This window comes from Cyprinodon variegatus, unplaced genomic scaffold, assembly GCF_000732505.1.
Source record: "Cyprinodon variegatus isolate N-32 unplaced genomic scaffold, C_variegatus-1.0 Scaffold26, whole genome shotgun sequence".
Classification (NCBI taxonomy): Eukaryota; Metazoa; Chordata; class Actinopteri; order Cyprinodontiformes; family Cyprinodontidae; genus Cyprinodon; species Cyprinodon variegatus.
Genome location: NW_015150479.1, coordinates 2,320,281 through 2,339,568, shown reverse-complemented (window position 1 = coordinate 2,339,568; position 19,288 = coordinate 2,320,281). Strand labels below are relative to the sequence as shown.

The 19,288-nt window shown below is 36.9% G+C and overlaps 1 protein-coding gene across 1 annotated transcript in view; it reads left to right on the top strand.

The window, feature by feature from the left end:
- Positions 1 to 1,462: 1,462 nt before the first annotated feature.
- Positions 1,463 to 19,288, top strand: part of ccser1 (coiled-coil serine rich protein 1) — a 41,854-nt gene continuing 24,028 nt past the window's right edge. The window contains exon 1 of the mRNA XM_015395530.1: positions 1,463 to 1,491. The gene's annotated coding sequence lies outside the window, so the exon portion shown is untranslated. The remainder of the gene's footprint in view (positions 1,492 to 19,288) is intronic.

The following is a 19,288-nucleotide window of genomic DNA, read 5'->3' as shown; positions in this document are numbered from 1 at the left end:
GCACGCTCATTCTTTTAAAGTTTGGAAAAAATAAAAGAATAAAAAAAATAAAAAAGTAACTCTGCCTGAGTATCTTTTAAGGTTACTTTGCCGGTCCCAAGCCCGGATAAAAGAGGAGGGTTGAATGGAGAGCGAGAAATTTCACAACACAAAACCAAGAAATACGTAAATGGCTTATGGCAAATTTCCAACAAAACTGAAACATTGATTGTGCACCCAATGAAAAAACCCAGGAATTTGAAATTTCACACTGCAGCCTAGATAATAAATACTAATTGATCACATTGGAGAAATTTTCCTCATTTAACCCATCCCCTTGGGGATCAGTGGGCTGCCATCGTGCGACACCCAGGGAGCAGTGTGGAGTTAAGGGTCGATATTCAGGAACCCAGAGTGGAGGCTGCGACTGAAAGTATGCTGCAGTAGTTAAAGGTCGAAGATGATAAAGTTTTAGCTGAATTTTGCTGAAATCTAAGAATTCTACATGCATTTCAATGGGACAAAAAAAAAAGCAGAAAAAGCTGAATATCGCGAAAACTAAAAAAAATATCTTTACCAAAAGACATAGCACAATTCTCCTGAACAAGCTGAACGTTTTGATACCAAAATTGTTGAAATCGGTTGAAAACTGTGGGACTAGTTAGAGTCAGAAAAATTTAAAGTGAAAAACAATAAGTGGGAATGCATAAGCATTCCCACTTGATGATTAATGTGGTACATTTTTGTGAGACATGAAGAGGGGTACTTGCTAAGTATGATGTGGGATCGCCAGCCGGTCACTGACCCACTACCGAAACCCAAAGAAAAAGCGAAAAAATTTTTTGAAAGCGGTGTTTGGCACTTTTAGTACCTGTAATTACCAATGTAAAGCTATTATGCGAAATCCTAATCTTGAATTGCATTTCTACTCCATAGGCTTTGGTCTTGGTCTTTAATCCTCCTCTCATCTGTTTCTGTTTTTCACGGTCCTTTTCCCAGAACTCCCACTGACTTGGACTCCCCTCCATTTGTTGCTTGTTTATTTCTCCAGCTCTCCCCTCTATCTTCGCTTTTCAGATCATCCTTGTTCAGAGCTATTTCTTTAACTCAGTTTTTTTCTTAGACTGGAAGTTAAATACTTCAAGTTTTATTTATATGTAGTTCTATATGTCTGTCAGTCCATCCATCAGTCTGTCTTTATATAGGTGTAGATATACATATATATATATATATATATATATGTGTGTGTGTATGTGTGTGTCTGTATATAGTGTAAATACTTATAAGTGTAATTAATGGCTAGTTGGAGCTTCTCAATGCTAACAGGTTAAATCATTCACAAGCATTCATTTGTCCTGTTTTTTAGCCTTTTATTCAAACTGTATTCATATGTGTGTTTACCATACTCATATTACATCATATTTTTTGTGTCTTTTTTTTGTTTTTCCATCTGTCTACCTTCATTTGTCCGGAAAGCAGTAAGCAGCATGGTGTGACAAAGGAATACAACAGGTATGCGTGTCAGGAGATGTGTCACAATTCAAACCTGGGCCTCAATCGCTGTTTTCCTTTTTAAAATTCTTTTCATTTCACATTGTTTTTCAACGCCTGTGTTTTATAAGACACTACCAAAAAGAAAAAAGAAAAAAGGAGCTCAGAAAATTGGTGTGATCATCTTGCTCATTTTTATCTAGATCATCACTGGTTGATCCATTGTGGCAGGCCATATAGCATGTAATGGCTGATGTGCCCTCTGGAAAGAGATAACCTCACAACCGGCCCAGTTTTGTTTGTACCATCTGCCATCTATCCATCATTTTCCTAGTGGTATACTGCTCAGTCTGTTTCTCTCTCTAATCAAGACAGCTGAACATTTGATTTACCTTCGTTATGGTAAATTTGACCCCACGGGTGTAATCCAGAGCATTCTATTTCTGTGTCGTTCTCAGCGCTCTCAAGTGGCTTTCTTATTCCTGCCAAATCTCCTCTCCTCTCATCCTTTCACTCTTAAAGATGGAAATCAAAATCCATCTGTATGTTCTGACAGAATCTGCAAAGACAGATAAAGGGGAGACTTGATTGACAGTAGCGGGACAGCTACTTCAGATGGCTGGAACCTTATTTCAGAGTTGATTAACTGAAGCAGTGGATTTCTAACTGTTCCAGAATAACACATGAAAAGTTATAACTTCTGATGATAATTCCTTATCTAATATCCTATGCTTCACAATGATGGATGCAAATTGAAAAAACAGCTTTTTTATTGGCTTAAGAGATTTAAATGAACATTTATTTCTACAAATTTCATTGTTGGACTCTCAAAATATCACGTGATTGATATTTTGATAATCATATTATGGTGTGCTGAAGGTTGGTGGTGTTCATCATTTCTTGCTCATTTCAAATCAGCTCTTATTACTCCAGTACAGCATGGTTTTCTTGAGATTTATATAAACAAATTAATTTGACTCAGCAGTCATTTGCATGCCTTAAGTAACCTGTCTAGAAATATTTCATGCTGCAGGAAACCTCAGGTTGACTGTTTTGATTGATAGCAGGTGATTTCCATAGCATTACCATGTCGTTGGCACATTTAGGCTTTGGGACTTAACAAAGGTGAAATTTGTCACTAGATTCAAACTGTTTAAAGAGCACCTAACATGATCTGCAGAAATGGTTATGAGGCAGACTACTCATCAAGCATTCCTATTAGAGTCAGTGTCTACCTTTCATAATCAATTATTTAGATCCATGAAGTAGCAATAAAAGTAGTAAAGTGGGCAACAGGGTAATTCAATTTCATTGATACCACACATAAATTATTTTTACCACTCAGGGTGGGGTTTATCTTATACATAAAATAAAAAGAAAATACAAATAAAAAACAAAAAATATGAAATCGAAAATTTATAGAAATAAATTATAAATATAATATAATAGAATAATAAAATATAATAGAACATATATCCAGAACTCCTCAAATGGAAAAGTTAGTTTCACCTGGTTTAATTTCTTAAGAAGTCTTTGTTAAAGAACCTTTGCCATCCAATTATTAATTGTTTAATAGAAAAAATAATTGACAGATTAATGGATTTGCAAAAATAATTTTTCGTTGCAGCCCTAAAACAGACACAGAAATAGGAAAAATCGGTTCAGAGCAAATAAAAGGTTTAGTAACTTTTTCACTTCCTTACCAGTGATCGGCTGTTTGGAAGCTCAAAGCCAAAACCAGTTGCCATTATTAATAAAAACAGAATTGTAAAGATTACATTTAGGTCTGAAATGGTGCTATAATATATTTGAATAGAATAGAATGGAATAGAAAATTCCCGTTATGGTCCCTTAATGGGGAAATTCTGGTGTTTAAAGTAGGCAAATGATTAAAGAAAAAATTGTCACACAAATGTGGACCTTAGAAAAATGTATAAGAATAACATAAAAGTGAAGAGTTAAAAGATAAACAATAAAGTACTTCACTGTGAAGTCTTTTAACAATATAAAACTGTGCACCTGGAGAGAAAATAACCAATATACAGCTATGGACATTTTTACAGTAATGGATATTTAAAAATAGCAGCAACATCAGAGATGTGCAAAATGACAGCAGCATGTTATTTAACTGACTAAGGTAGAAACTGCAAAAAAACAGCATGAATGTAACAACTTATTGAGGTTGTTGGGAACAGTGATGGTTATAGAGTCTTCCAGCTGCTGGGAGGAAGGATCTGCGATAACGCTCCCTTCTGCATTTAGGGTGCAGCAGTCTGTCACTAAAAGAGCTCTCCAGTTCTGCAAAAGCTTCATGCATGGGATGGAAAACATTAACCAACACACGTTAATTTAGTTATGGTGTTTTTGTTTCGAACCCCCTAGACTGAGTCTAGAGGGCATCCAATCACAGAGCTGGGCTTCCTGATCAGCATATCTAGCCACTTTCTCTCAGATACAGATAAGCCGCTGCTCCAACAGGCAGCTCCATAGAACATGGCTGATGCCACAACAGAGTCATGGAGGGTCTTGAGGAGCGCCCCCTCCACATCAAAAGAACTCAGTCTCCTCAGCAGGAAGAGTCTGCTCTGACTTTTCTTATACAGAGTTTGTTATTCACCTGAACACCTAGGTACTTATATAAGTCCATCCAGTCCATCTCAATGTGCGTTTTCTGGATGTTCCCTTCTGCACATAAGTAAGAATAAATTACTTTAGCTGACAAGCTTTAGTAAATCTTAAGGTTAAGGACCTTTATTTTCTACCCAATACATACAGATATATAATATTTTATCATATAAATATAAACATTCTAGCTTTTCCTGATTTAAAGACAATGCCTTCCACATACATATATTATTTCTTTAAAGCATTTGCTGAATCAAAATGCTATTCCAATTTCTTCTTGTAGAGAAATGTATATGTGTTAATGGGTCAAAACAAAGATCAGAAAACTACCCTGAATTTATATTCGTCTTTTGTAACAAAAAAATACACCTATCATCTCTTTCAATGTTTGCATCAAGGATAGATTGTAAGGATAGCGATAAAAAGTTAAAACATGAAGAAGGAGCTTGCTCAACCTTCAGATGTTTTTTTATTTGTTTATGTAGAATAACAATCTTTAAATTTAAATTTCTATTAGACCTTCCAGCATGTGTTCTACATTGAAGCCACCATCCTTAGGGGCAGTAACCTGTAGCTAAGATTCTTACTCAGGAATGGCAGAATTGCAGTATGTAGGTTTGAACTGGCTAAATGCGTGCAAAGAATGCAAATTCATGTGGGTCAGAAGTGAAGGTTTAACTATTTTAGTTTTTAGTCTGGCATTTAGTAAAAGCTTCAAGCATACTCATTTTGATTATTATTGTGGTAAAGAAATCCACCATCTATCTGTTATGTAATAAAAGGTATAAATGTCTATTTTAGATATTTTTAAGGGACTCAGGTTTTGCAATTCATAGTTACTTTTAACAGTAATAATATGTTTATTCAAATGTAGATCAGAGTTTTAAATGCCTCAGAGGTTTTTACTTTTGGCCCTGACATATGAACCAGTATGCTGGTTCATAACATTACTAGTGGACTTGAAAATAAATAACCTTGGTTTTGCTACAATTTAAAATGATGCCCCGTCTTTTATGTTAATCTATTTTTAAAGAAAAAATTTCTTTCAAACACCAGCCTTGCTTACTGTTGATCTTACTGTTCGTTCTCCAGAATTATCAGACCTCTGCAGCGTTCCACTATCAGCCGAGACACATAACCGTGTTCTCATTCGTTTAGCCTAAATTAGACAAAATTGTCTGAGTGTGTCTGATTTTGATTTCGAAAATGAACGGCTAGAGCAGGGCTGGACAAATGATCAAATCAAGAGTGAGGAGGGAGGACTTGGAATAATTGGTTTAGAGCAGCATGAAAAAAAAAAGATAGAAATCAGAAGAAGGCCAAGTAACTCAGTTTTGTCTCTATAGAGAAGTTAGCATTTTATCTGCCCTTCACTGGTGATGTGACGTGTTGTTTTTCATCGCTGATGATTACGAAACAGATGTGTTGAATCAATATGACAAGCATGAAAAAAAGATCAATGTGTCGAAAAAATCCTTTTTGAAAAGCAGCAAAAGCTGTTAAAAAATATGATTTTATCCTGCAGAAATATAACGGCTCGCTTTAAGATACCAACTGATGGCACACAATATCAGCAGAGAGTTGCTTTTCAAGCCTTTGTTTCTTCAACTCACATTTTCACCCAGTCCTCTTTAGTTCACTGCTTGATTGATCCGCTCTGTCCTTTCGCCTCAAGATACTTCATTTTCTGCACTGGTTTGAGAATAAAAATGTGATTGATCGTTGTAGCAGCAGACAGCTCAAAGCGCCTTAAGCTTAATATCGAAAGTGTGAATTTGTGCCATCATGCTGATGAATCTGTGTGTGCATGTGTTATCAAGCGTCTCTGTGTTTGCCTGCGTGAAGACGGTGACCATATTTGCAGAGAGTCTGTGCTGGTGTGAGAGTTGCAGAACAGCTGGTATGTCTCAGCATGTTGGGGCTCTCATGAGGAAAAGATGCAAGATTATCCTGAAACACAGCAGGAAGCTACTTAAACTCTCCTTGAAACTAACCAAGCACTTCCTTTAGCTACAGTGCGAAAGAATGCCTTGTTGGCTGTGTGGGACTTTCTGTGCCAGTAAGGTGTCTGTTTGTCTGCTTAATCAACTTTGTAAATAGTTTATTTTACTGGATGGATCCACTTTGTCTTCAGATATACAGTACGTTTAATTTCTCTAGAAAGATTCAGCTATTAGTCCAGAGGTTTTGGCACTACTGCAAGATGTAGTTACTGCAGATTTGTTAACTACACATGCAGGAGGATTCTCTATGCACAAATATGAGCCATTTCTCAATTCACAAGAACACTCGTGTAGAGACTCGTGTTCTCACCAAGTTTGTTCTTGATAAGAACACAGAAAGTATGGACTTGGGGAGAACGGGTGGACCAAGAATAAACATGGATCCATTTGAATAGAAGCATACTCATGACGTCACCACATGCTCGGCTGGTCTGGAGCTGCATTTTTACCTCCTGTTATTAATAGTCTCTAGATAATAATACATTTTTACTTATTTTTTTAGTTGGGGAATGATAATTAACGTACTTTAACAGAACAACAGCAGCAGGAAAGAGATCTTTAACTTAACAGTCTGTGAGCGCTCCCCTGGAAGCTGCTGCTGCCGCGGTTCATGCTGGGACAGCTGTCAGTCTCAAGAAAGGACAAGTCTGCTCTGATGCATACTAAGTAAAGAGGGAGGGTCAAGAACAACATCCGGGATTTTTTTCTGTCCTTGGCCTTTTGTTCTTGTGAATTGGAACAATGCTAGGCTAATGACGTTTCACAGGCACATGAGAACGGACAAGTATTGTCTTATGTTTGACTGTATCTTCCATACCATAAAACCTTTTCCACCAGCTTAACCTGTTGATTGAAAGTGGATGTAGTCTTGTAAGAGGTGCTTGGTTTTGAATGTCAATTAAAATTCCAAATATCACAAATGAGAGACTCTTTGGATCAGGAAGCTATTTTTTTTTGGTCCAACTTTTAATGCGCTGTTGGAAATGTAGCCCCAGTTTTCTATTATTTGCTGAGAGAAATGACATGAGGGTGTGACCCTCTGCTTCAAGGTTGGAAGGGGTATGCCTCCAGAAAAAAATAAACAAGAGATTGTTGTGTATGAAAATCCCAGTTGATCAGCAAATTGTCAAAGTCTTGTGCCAGCCCGACTGGAACCAATAACCACGTCACAATCAATTTCTCTTAAAATACCCCACTTCCCCCTTTCTTGTGCTTCATCATGCTAAAATGCCTAAATGGATCAAGTGGCTGCATTTCAATAGGCTGATTTACTATTTGTGTTAACAAGCTGTTGAATTGCTGTATCTAATCAAGTGTCTGGTTAGTGTCAGTGTTCTGGCTCCTAGCATAACATGCAAAAACACATGACGTATTGTCTTTGCCACATTTTTATTCCCTTTTTCTTGGCTCCTTCCTTCATTACCCTGGTGGAGCAGGTCTTTATTAATGAAGGGACATCTGTTTCATTAAAGCAGAAAGATGCCTGGGAGAGGAAGAGAAGCAATGGCTCCAGAAAGGAGCCCATGCAGAGTACAAAAATGAGCGGGGGTCAGACATGGAGAGATACTTGGTGGCTGCAGGGGGTTTAGAGGCAGAGCAAGTGGACATAAAAGGCAGAATGAAATAGACATGCAAAGGAAAAATCAGGAGAAGATGTCAGACCTTAAGGCAGGAATGCTCTCATTAAGACTTACGCATTGTAGAATTGGGTCCCGCTTTTTACACCCATATATGCAATGTGCATGCGCAAGAAACATCACATGAATCATAATTAGAAATCTGCAACAAACATAATTTTCCACCCAAACATGTGGCTCTAAGGCAGGATTAAGAAGTGAAGTGTTACATTTATCGTGATTATGGAATATAGCAAAAAGGGATCAGCACAGATAAAGTTGAGTCAAGAATTAAGCCATGTATTAAAGTCTAAGTTTTGAACTAGGGTTTGATACTCCATCATTAGGGATTCAATGTTTCATTATCAAAAACTTCTGAAAAAAAGATTGAGCCACAAGGACAAGAAAGAAATCCTAAAGAAAGCTTGTTTATTTGTTTATATGCAGCAGATTAAAGGGGCACTGCATCTAACAGAATTTGAAGACAAAATAACAAGCTGTTTTTTGGTCTTAGCTATACGACCGAATCCTTTCTGACACTGTCCTTGTGTCTTTCATGTTTGAAGCAGCCAGAAACTGTAGGTTTCACTGTATTTATGATAAAATTCTAGCTAAAGATGCACAACTTATTGCAAATACTTTCATTTAAGACAGTAATGTTGGTGCTGGTAATAAATGTATGCGTTAAATTTAAATCACCATGTGAGAGATTTAAACATCCTGCTAAGACAATTAATTATTAGTAATTGGGCTCAACACACATATTTTACCTTACCTGATCTTACCTGATCATTCAGCTAAATCATATAACGCACCAAAGCATCCGCCTTAGCAACTGAATGCTTCGTCTGCAGCCCCAGAACCTGTGACAGCTGATCGGCTCTCACCTGACAGGAGCTAAAGAGATCATGTTTTGGATATATAGCAATGTATTGCTGTCGAGCATGTTAAATGTATTCTGTTCATCACTGTTGCTCTTTGACAAAGATGCATGAGTATTTTTGATGCTATCACTATCCGTTTCAGTGTGTATTCCTGCCATGTTACCTTGCCCATCTCCCGGAGTAATGCCACTCTTCTGGCTTTGGTATGGGCAAGAACGGAACAATCAAAAGAGTATTTTTTCTTTTAAAATACTGTTATTTTTTAAAGCATCATCTGCATATTTCAAGAGGTATTGATAGTAATTGACAACGGAAGAGTACTTAAATTCAAGGTTTCATCCCATCTTGACAAAGAATAATGCGTGAATCTCCAGCTCTAATATGGTCAGCTGAATTTTTGTGGCTTGAAATATCTCAAACAGATCAAATTTCTTAATTTCAGGTAAGGGAAAAGTCCAATAGTCAGCCCTCTTCAGGAAAGCTTAGCAGCAGAGTGCAGCTGTACGTGAAGGAGGGTGCAAAAATACATAGTATTTCTTCTTACAACCAGATAAATCTCCAGCTGCTTCAGATGTTGTTCTAGCATCTTATTAAAGGTTATTCAAACTGTATGTATGATGGATGATTTTAGCATGATTGATTTTTTTATTTTATCATGCTTTGATGTCTAAGTCTAAAACTGACCTATAAACATGTTTATACTTTAGGTCACCTGACACTATTTCATCAGTAGAAAAATTTGACTCTGTGAACAAAGGTTCTTTTAGCCCCCACACAGCTGCAGCATTTTTCTACAGCTTAATATTTTAATGATTTTCTTTAACCATTACACTCACCGACCACTTAATTAGGTACACCTGTCCAACTGCTTGTTAACACTTAATTTCTAAGCAGCCAATCACATGGCGGCAACTCAGTGCATTTAGGCATGTAGACATGGTCAAGACAATCTCCTGCAGTTCAAACCGAGCATCAGTATGGGGAAGAAAGGTGATTTGAGTGACTTTGAACGTGGCATGACTGTTGGTGCCAGAAGGGCTGGTCTGAGTATTTCAGAAACTGCTGATCTACTGGGATTTTCACGCACAACCATCTCTAGGGTTTACAGAGAATGGTCCGAAAAAGAAAAAACATCCAGTGAGCGGCAGTTCTGTGGGCGGAAATGCCTTGTTGATGCCAGAGGTCAGAGGAGAATGGCCAGACTGGTTCGAGCTGATAGAAGGGCAAGAGTGACTCAAATAACCACCCGTTACAACCAAGGTGGGCAGAAGAGCATCTCTGAACGCACAGTACGTCGAACTTTGAGGTAGATGGGCTACAGCAGCAGAAGACCACACCGGGTGCCACTCCTTTCAGCTAAGAACAGGAAACTGAGGCTACAATTTGCACAAGCTCATCGAAATTGGACAATAGAAGATTGGAAAAACGTTGCCTGGTCTGATGAGTCTCGATTTCTGCTGCGACATTCGGATGGTAGGGTCAGAATTTGGCGTCTATAACATGAAAGCATGGATCCTGCCTTGTATCAACGGTTCAGGCTGGTGGTGGTGGTGTCATGGTGTGGGGAATATTTTCTTGGCACTCTTTGGGCCCCTTGGTACCAATTGAGCATAGTTGCAACGCCACAGCCTACCTGAGTATTGTTGCTGACCATGTCCATCCCTTTATGACCACAATGTACCCAACTTCTGATGGCTACTTTAAGCAGGATAATGCGCCATGTCATAAAGCTGGAATCATCTCAGACTGGTTTCTTGAACATGACAATGAGTTCACTGTACTCAAATGGCCTCCACAGTCACCAGATCTCAATCCAATAGAGCATCTTTGGGATGTGGTGGAACGGGAGATTCGCATCATGGATGTGCAGCCGACAAATCTGCGGCAACTGTGTGATGCCATTATGTCAATATGGACCAAACTCCCTGAGGAATGCCATGAAGAATTGAGGCAGTTCTGAAGGCAAAAGGGGGTCCAACCCGTTACTAGCATGGGGTACCTAATAAAGTGGCTGGTGAGTGTATATTCACTATTATTTTGTTAGTATGCCAAGGAAACAGGAAACTATTATTGTACTTTAGAACCCAGTAAAATTAAGAGTGAATTCATTGTGCGTTCAACTTATTATGCAAAATGAAAGACAAATGTCTTGTTTGTAAACCAAGCCTCGCCAAAATAGTTTATTACGAGGCATTAAATCATTATCTCAAAACTAAAGTGGAATGGGAATAAATACTTTCCTCATCTACAAAGTTGCAAAGTGCTGTCTCACTTTGTTAAAGTTAAAAATATAATTATTCTGCTTATTATGGAGTAGCGCTGGAAGTATACCAACCTCATATTAACTTGTGATTTAATTTACTTGTCAGCTAGTTAAGTCAGCCTGCAGTCAGTTTGTTTTATTTATTTAAGCAGGGGGTCTCTGGAGATCATGAGTTTGTTTTTAAAGGAGAGCTGGCAAAGGCACGACAACTTTTCCTGTTAAAATGCACAATGCATGAACATCAAAATATATTAACAAAATGGTACAAAGTAGAGGTCATACTGGTTAAAGGTCCAGCAGTTACACCATTCTGTCTCATGGTATTCCAAAGATTTTTTTTCATAACCAAAAATATTTTTTTCATGCCATGTTTGTTTTGTAGAAACTGAAATATTTCCTGTGAGGACGTCTGTGTGAGCCCTCTTTGAACAAGCTAACTAGCTGTGGGTTGAAACAGGTGGAGGGGGGTCGGCGTGGTCTACTTAATGCTTTAAACAGCTGCGGGAAACTATATTACCTCGGCATCTTCTCTGCATTTTCATCAAAATTAATTCGTACAGTTGGGCTGATAAGATTATCACAGTTTTAAAAGCATAACCTTTTGCACTGATAAAGGTCTTTCTGACTGAAAGCTCACATTAAAGTGAAATCTTGCACAGATCAAGTGTGTGAAAATCTTTTGTCTGCAAAGCATAACCTTTTGAAATGTTGATTGAACTTAATACTTGCAACCAACCAGTGTGTAGCTGGTATATAAAACGAGTGAGATTTAATTGATTTATAGTTTTACATGGTGCTTATAATAATCCAGATCAAATTAAAGTGGATTAAACTGGCCTTAAGCAACAAGTTATTGTTTTTAACACAATCTGATTAATCAATTTCTATAGTGCTATGTTCCCATGGTCACCGGCCAGTGAACACTCAAAAGATGGCAAACCACACAATTAAATATGTCATAATTTTTTTCATTGAAATAATAATAATGTTAAAAAGTCCTTCCTGGTAAATATGATCAACTTAACGTTGTTATTAAAGCTATGTAGATAATTAGCACAGCAAGCCAAAGATAATAGCAGAGAGGTTTGCTTTTATTTAAAATGTTAACCACAGGAAGAGGACTTTACCTTCTGAATAAAAGAGGGACAGACTGTCAGTAATTGTAAACACCTATTAAGCTACAGCTACCTCCAGCAGGAGTTGATGGCCTCTTGTAATGCTTTATAGGGTGACATAAAATGGAACTAAGCTGGACATTTACAGCTTACATTCAGCACTGTCCTTAAAGTGAAAAAAACACAACACGTTAGGTTAGAGTACATGTACAGTTTGAAAGAACTAAAAAGCAGAACAAATAGACTTGAGTGAACCAAAGACCTTTTTTAACCTTGTTTAATTTGAGGCTATGGTGACAATTACAAAAGAACCTCACAGAAAAGAAAATCCTCTGGATTAGAGTTGAGTAGTTTCAGGGTGATTAGAGTAAGATGACACAGGGAGGATACAAATACACCACAATGAGAACAAGGAACAATTTGTTATGCTTTGAGGTCAGCCATGGTCACAAAGATACTACCCACGTGCACACATCAAATGGCCAAGGTCAGACTGAGTCACAGTAGGATCACAAGGTCCCTGCAGAGGACCAGGTTATAACTGACAATTATAATTAGGCTAATTAGTGTAACAAAACCATCATCACAGTGGGTAATGACCTGGGCAGGCCAGGAAGTGTGACGGATGAAACGATGGATGGATGGAAGTGAGAGAGAGGCAGGTAGAGTATTAATTGGTGTGCAGCTTAGAAAATGATGGATGGGTCAGTGGGTATCATAGGGTAGTCATAGGGAACCCATTACAAAATGAGGAGATCAGGTTAGCAGATGTTGAATGATGTATGAAACCCAGGAAAGGTGATAGAAACCTTTAATCTGTCTTTAACTAACTGTTGTGTTGTTTTCGACAGTGCATCTATTACTTATCCTGATGGTGATAACAGAGAGGAAAACAATTATCTGACAGGGAGAGCTGGGCATCAATGTCTTTAAAGAATCTTTATAGTGAGACCATAATAACATTATGTTGAGGCATTCGGCTCAGCATACAGCATATAAGACGCAGGCATGAATTAAAAGCGCTTGAATTAAAACAAAGTGTGCTTTAAGGAAGCACTTTCGAATATAACCTCCTCCATTAAGAAACAAAATATTAAACACCATCGGAAAGCCTAGGCTCAGGGAATACAGAACTCAGTAATTGGCGAAAATATAGGATAATGGTGGCATTATAAAAGCAGGACGTTTTTTTTCCCCAAAGACAAGACAGAAACTTGTCTTGCAAGCTACAAAGTTGCTAACAGTAACATTCAAGAGCTGCAGGAATGGTCAATGCAAGGTCAATGCAACCTCCTAAATTCTGTGTTTGTCTGGCCGGTAGAACAGAGCTAAAAAGAACCAGAAACCCCCCCCATCTTATAAAGAAATTTTAGTGAAATCTCTTTTATCTTTCAGGCTTATGTGCTACATTCTGATGAAATGAAGCTTAAACCTTTGGGCCCCTCTTTGAAAAGGTGCTCCAAAGCAGCCCTGCTCTGCCAAAACACAACCATATCTACAGAAGCACATGAGGATAGTCATTCAATCATGCTGTGGGCTGACTGTCTCTTCAGATGGATGTGACGCATTGGCCACAACAGAATTAAAGATCCAAGTACCAGTTTTGTCCATAAATCTCTGTTTATCCACACAACGGTAGAACATAAAGAATCGTTTCATTTTTCAGGACCAGAGCCCAGAAGAATAAAATGCATTTAAGATACAAAAATGAAGGCTAATCAATTGCCTATCATTGTTAATAAATAAATATGCTGAAAAGTCTAGATGTTGAAGTAATCTGACAACAAATTATGTATTTTTTGTGAAGCTGAATCAAAATTCTAGGTTTTAATTAGAAATGCAGGAGAGATTTGATGCCAAGTCAAAAACTGATTCACAATCAGACATCTATGCTTGCCAGTTGTTTTTACAGAAACAAAAGAGAAAAATATATTAAATAAGTGTAACCTTGCTAAATTTATTTTTCCAAACCCTCAAGCCAAGTTTATAGCCAGTAAAACTCCACCAGCCCATCTACTGTTGAGTCAGTTGGCCCCCTACCCACCCACACACTCAACCACTCGCCCTTCAGCCTCACTTCACACGGGTTTAAATGTCTTAGAACCAAAGAACATAAAAGAACATGACATGTGAGTGAAAGTGTGACACACACAGGGGAGAGAAAAACGGAGGGAATAGAAAGAAGAGTGAAATATAGTGCAACAACAAGTGTTTTTCTCTGAAAATGCTCAAAAGAATTAATACTTGGCATCTACTTGTACTTTCCCTCTTTCAATAATTAAGGGCAACTATCTTCAGTCATTGTTATTTTTATAGGAGCAATAGGCAACTAATCATCGATTTAAATAGAAATAACTAAAAAATGATTTGAATAACTACAGATATCTATTTAGATAGAATATGGTGTGACGTCACATACTGTACCATCTCTGTTGTTCATCAATCTCATGTTTACAACTATAGAGGAGCAAAATGGGGGAAGGGTGCATTATAAAGTTATGAGTTCCTTACTATTTCTCTAGAGATCTTCCTCCAAAAGATATTGCTTTTTTTAATGTGTATTTGCCTTTTGCCCCGATAGGGGGATGGTTGGGTGGGGTGCAGTCGAGGTAGAGAGAGGCATCTCTTGTCATATATCTTTTTATTTGTCTGCAGACTAAAATAATAATAATAGTTGAACTTTATTGATCTCGCATAGGAGAAATTTACCACTGCATTTAACCCATCCCTTTGGATACCAGTGAGCTGCCATCGTGGGTTGCCCGGGGAGCAGTGTGGGGTTTTAGGGTATTGCTCAGAGGCCCAGAGTGGCAGTTTGTGAGAGTGGGGCTTGAACTTAGAACCTCAGGATTCCAAGCTCTATGCTCTAACAACTACCCAGATTAGGGTAGTCTCCATACTAAAATTTCCAACTCGATACGATACCCACGAAAATGATTTGCAATATGTCAATACATGGTAAAACGTGACAAATAATAAAAGGCATAAAAATGATCATTATTACCATGAAAAGATCACATTTTTTAATCTAAACACGGAAGATGCAGTCTCAATAGAATCTCAGATGCTAGTTAAAGTTTGCATATAGATGAAAAACTACCCAAATATAACATCATTTGAAAATATTTTCTTCTCTGTGGTATTATTATTTACTGTCCAAATAATCCAGAAATCTACCATTAACAATAGCAAAAATACTTTGTAGTATAGATATTTTCTTGAAAAGTCAAAAACCTCGCCTATTGGTGCAGTTCTGCTTATTGCTCCTTAATCTCCAAACTCTGACATCTACATCATTATCCCTCAGTCCTATTATTTCATGTCCTCTTTTCTTTTGGAATATTTGTTCTTTTCTACTTTTCAAATCTTAGCATCTTTAAACAGAGTAGTCATGTAAAGCTGCTTTGCATCCCTCTGCAAACACAACTTTACCTCTGTTAGTTATTCTGTCTTTCTTGGATTATCTATCAGTCATTCTGAGAGCAGACATCTGTGTTGGAGAATGTAATGATCTAATCTTTCTCATATTTTAGCATGAGAAGTCAGTGAACCTCTAGATTTATGATTATTTGAGGCTAGGTTACGACTGACTGCACCCTTTGTGGATTTCTGTTCTTGTTGTTCCTATTTCAGCTGAAGAGTCCTACTATTTAATGATTAGTCTCTTCTTAGCGTCCTGACGGATATTAATGGAGAGTTAACATGACAAATAAAAGGAACATTGCAAAAAAATAGTTGTTGAAGCTAATCATACTGGAAGGATGGCAAAATCATCTGTGGGGTGTTTGAATAGTTCCACTTTAGAGTCAGGGAGGTAGTAAACAAGTTAGAAATGCTTGTGAGTGTCCTAATTTAAGCAACGATCAATTCTAAAGCAAACTCGCAAATGCCCTAGAGATTACACTTGACCCCTGGGTTACTTCCCCCATTAGCCTACATCAGTGTTTTCAAGTTCCATCCTTTTCACAAGGTGCTGCAGAAATGACAGTGCTGTGCATCTGGCGTCTCATAAAGATCTCTGGGGCAAGCCAGAGGCATGCCATAAAAAATATTTTGATTCCTTAAATAGAAAGATATATGTTATACTCTTGTTAAAAGGAAAAAAATACAAATGTAAGTTTTGTTATGTGTTTCTAAAGTTTTCCCCAAAAGCCTTTGCACAAAATGGCTTGTGAATGTGAAGCTGATGCCTGAATCCAACACTAATCTAACACAGACCTCTACATAGCGGCTGAAACAGCAGGAGAAAAAAGTTTGTGAAAGCAATTGTGCGTGCATGTCATGTGTGAGTGACTGAGCACAGAATAAAGATAGGGCTGTTGTCTCAGAACACAATAATAGGTGGAAACAATACCTCCCCTTGCAAATCTTTCTATTTTCTTGGAATTAGCATTTTTCGTCAAAGAATAATTAACATCAACATCATGAAATTCTCCAAATATGAGCCTAGAGGAGAAAAACACTGCTTAAAAATGTGTCAGAAAGAGAAAAGTATAGAGTGAAGAATAACCACAGATAATAAAGTGAATATAAATGTGGGGTGAATATGTTTATTTTATGCAGCACAGTTGGTGTGATTCAACTTCTGCAGGCTTTAAGTAGAAATTAAGACATCTTTAAAAATACTGTATATGAGCTTGTTTAAAGAACAACTCACCTGGTCCTCTCCAGGGAGCCATTCTTGAACAATATTTGATTTTATTATATTTAAACATGATATGAAGAAAGCATAAAGGCCAAGTTATTTTGATGTAAGGTGTTTCTATTCGTCAACTCAGAAAGGACAAGCTTGGCCTTATTTTAAGGTTTGCAATTATCTTCTGTTGATTTAATGCTTAAAATTATAATATTTTTTTGTAGTGAAATACTTAAACCAACTGGCCAAGAAAAGGGAGAATTAATCCAAAATGTAGCCAAAGCCTCTCTGCTTGCACGTTATGTGTCGTCTGTCCCTCACAGCTGCGTGTCTGGTAGGGCTGGGCGATATGGCCTTCAAATAAAATCCCAGATTTTTTTATTTTTAATTCGATTTTTTTTTTTTTTTTTTTTTCAAATTTTTTCACCCCTAATTATTAGAGGGGATCTATTCCACACTATAACTCACTATTACACATTGCTTTATTTTAGTATATCACATTTAAAATACTTTACAGGTTACATTTCCTAAATATACATATTTCTGCAAGGCATTATCTCATTAAACTATTGATTTAAATTAAAATGAAGCTTAACTGAGTTATCTTTTCAATCTTGCTACAGTCTGATATGCCCCCATTTATAGAGATTAGGTCCTTTGATTGCAAAAATATGCAGAAATCTTTCTGATCTGATTTTTAGGATCTATCCACGTGCTATCAGTGAGATTCTCAAGTTAATGTAAAGGATATTTCTTAGTAATGCTTTCAGATTCAAATTTTTCCTAATTCTGTTTTTTAGGAAGCTTAAAAGCGTAGAAGATTATGAAAGGTACATGATCCTCAAGCAGATTTATCACCTCTTACAAAAATAATCGCATGAAAAATTGCATATGTTAGATTTGGAAGCAGGAGCTGCAGAGGTAATTTAGGATAGAGCCTGTCGGGAAGGAAGAAAATTTAGGACGTCTTAGAAGGAGCTGGAGAATTGGAACAGACACAGAAAATCTCATAGTTGCCATGGTACCAATGGAAAAGAAAGAGGAGTCCCTGTAGTGTTGAGCATACACGGCTGGCGAAATTCTCCAGGGCGTTTAACCCAGAGGCCTTCTAAAGCACTTCGTCCTGCAGGTATTGGTAGGAGTCGTTTTTTTCTCAAGGTTTAGAACAAAGCAGACAATAGTACACTACAGGAAGCACGGATGCATTATGGTACAATTTAATGTGGGATACAGCTTTAATTATAAGTAATGAATTATGATTTCTTTGTCCATGTTATTTTTTCTGTTGTCTATTGATGTACTTTTCCTTTGGACTGCAGAATGTTAAAGGCTCAGAGTGAAAGTTTGATAGTGTTTGTCATTTGATGGGATGATGGGTACCAAGATAATTTCTTTTCTCTACTGGCAGCTTAAGAAGAAATAACCAAAAATAAAGAAGCTTCAATGTATTCATCTGCATTGCAAGGAGATTATAATTCATATTAAAGAGAACACATTAAATGTTTAAAAATGGATGTAATTCATGGAAAGCTGAAATCCTCTGACTTGGGCTTTTAATATTCAATTGGTCTGAATTAATTTGAATGATATTTAACTATATCCAAAAGTAAAATTATTTTGTACTGAGGGAAGAAAGAAAAAATATTTAGAAGATACATTTAAGTAAAGATTATAAAATGTCATAATATAAAGCTGTCATTGAGGTTTGAAGGTAAATAATGTTGTATACTTCTTATCTCACTGCTTAAGATCCATCTATTTTGATTTCTTGGGATTTAACTTTGCTTGATCAAGAGGCTTAGATTTCCTCCTAAGAGCTATTTGGTTTGCAGTGGTCCTAAATCTGCTGAATTTACAATTAGCTTGTGTAGAATTTAGGGCCTGATTCTGGGCATTAGCTGGGTCTTGGACAGCACCTGCCTGCACATGAAACAGATCTCCCTCTGGCTGGATTGCACATCAAAATGAAGCTAAAAAGTAGCAGGGGTCCCAGTGAGCACACTGAGCTGCAGCATCTGAATCTCTGTTTAAGAGGAAAAAAAATATTTAAAAGCATTTAAACAGTGTTTGCATGTTGCTGTGATTAATTTTTGTAAAATGAGTGTAAAATGTATGTTATAAATTTAAAAGCTGCCTTTGATAAATTTTTGGACCTGACTTTGGCATTTAATTACAAAATTTGACCAAACCCTTGGTAATTTGATATCTACTTAATATTTCATGCAGTATGAAATATCCTCATAGAATGAAGAAAGCTCACTATGCACTTAAGTGAGAACATGTTTTAATGTGTGTTAAAGATTAAACTTTGTAATAAAAACAGAAGGACCTGCAAATTTGCAGATAGTAATAATGTTAAGTTTATGAAGCATGAAACACCTCAGGCTTTATTTTAACAGTTACAAATATGTTTAACCAGCAAGAACTAATTAATTTATAATATAGTAATAAGAAAATATTAAGGAATATAATCTGCTCATTTTCTTTTTAAAGCTTTGTTAAAAAAAAAAAAAAGTCTGTTCTACTTGAGCTTTGTTTAGTGAGAATTTTTGGTCCTGTTTTTGTTTTTACCTTAGTTATCCATTAACACATTTTTTATTTTAGCTCGTATTACATCTGCTTCCAACAGCGATCCTTCTTGGGTTTTTTTTTTTCAAACCCATGTTACTTATAAAC